Below are 1,473 nucleotides of genomic sequence, written 5' to 3' on the forward strand. Positions count from 1 at the left end.
CGCCACCACGCACGGCTGTCGGCTCCGTAAAGGAGGGAGAGGAAGTGGAAAGGACGGAGAAGGGTCGGACCAGGTCTACTTCTAGGTGACCGCTCACTATCGTCTGCCACACTGCCCCTCACGGTGGGGAGTGTGGCGCTATCCTGCCACAACACACACACTCACACACACACACACACACACACACTGAGACATGCAGCAGCTCACAGTAACTGCCTCAGTCACACAGCAGATAGACTCCTTTCTATAACAAGATAAGCAGTAGAAAATGGATGGAACTGATGAACAGGTGATTTGTCCAAAAGTCAACATCAGATTCATTTCCAATCTGTGGAAGCAGTTTCATCTTGAGGTTCCAGGTAAGAACAGCCAGCTGTGGGCTGACACACATCTCTTCAGGAGCACTTCTATGCTCCAAACTTGCCAGGTTGAATTGTGTCTGTATTCTGAGGGCAGCAGGAGGACGGAGGAGTGAGGACACACACATTTGGAACTGAGAGCAGCTGTGTGTGGGATTTCCCCAGCAAAGATGAAACCAGCTCCTTCATGCTGGCTATGAAGGCTCACAGTCACGCTGACCCAGCTATAAATACTTTGATATGCAACAGACTGGTTTCTCTTCTGGTAGTTTGTTATCAACTGTTGTCACATTTAATGATCAATTTAGCTGGTAAGATGAAGGCTCCAAAGGACCAGCTGGAGATGCCGGGGATTGAACCCGGGGCCTCATACATGCAAAGCATGCGCTCTACCACTGAGCTACACCCCCTCTGTCAGAGTCACTGTTTAACTGATGCAGCAACACAAACACAGACACAACATTTTTATTCTTCATTTTAGGGATAAAAAGGAAGTCAGCCTGTGATCTCAAAGGCTCTGTGATCTCAGTAGTTTCACTGTGATGTCAGCCCACACAGCCTTAGACCACAGAGGCAAGTCAGGCTCCAGGAAGCTGAGGCTGCTCCGTTCTCAGTCCAGTCCAGAGTGAAGGTTTCCCTCTCAGAAGCTTTCCAATCCAGCCCAGATCCTCTGTGACTAGCAGGAGTCTTTGACCAGGAAATGAGAATTATATTGAACGTCTGCTCATCCTCAGAATGAAGTAAAAGTATTTGTGTTCCTAAAATAATGTACAGATGTTAAGATCAATTATTAACATTGATTGACAGCTCTAAACTGACCCATCATCACTATACAGTTGCAAACTGATGACTGAAATATTTAGAAATCCACAGATGCTCATAACAACTGGTAGTACAAGTACACAGTAGAGACGACTGTAGGAAGTAGCAGTAGTGAGCCTTGAAGAAAATGCAGTAAAGACAGGAAGCCCCCATCACATTGTCAGTGTTTCAGTGACTGGCATTGTGAAGAGACTGAGACAAAGTCAGTTATGAATGGAGGGCTGAGTTGGAGCAGAGGGGTGCAGGATCCTGGGGGTGGACTGTCTTTAGGGGGCTGAGGTGTCTGGTGGTC

General features: G+C 47.4%; 1 non-coding gene across 1 annotated transcript; it reads right to left on the reverse strand.

Annotated features, from left to right (window-relative positions):
* Positions 1-697: 697 nt before the first annotated feature.
* Positions 698-769, reverse strand: trnaa-ugc (transfer RNA alanine (anticodon UGC)). Its single transcript has one exon. It is a non-coding gene; the product is annotated as a tRNA-Ala (tRNA).
* Between the last annotated feature and the right edge of the window lie 704 nt (positions 770-1,473).

The sequence above is a fragment of the Aulostomus chinensis genome, chromosome 1 (genome assembly GCF_037954235.1).
Source record: "Aulostomus chinensis isolate RoL2024-O1b breed Wild chromosome 1, RoL_Achi_v1.0, whole genome shotgun sequence".
NCBI lineage: Eukaryota > Metazoa > Chordata > Actinopteri > Syngnathiformes > Aulostomidae > Aulostomus > Aulostomus chinensis.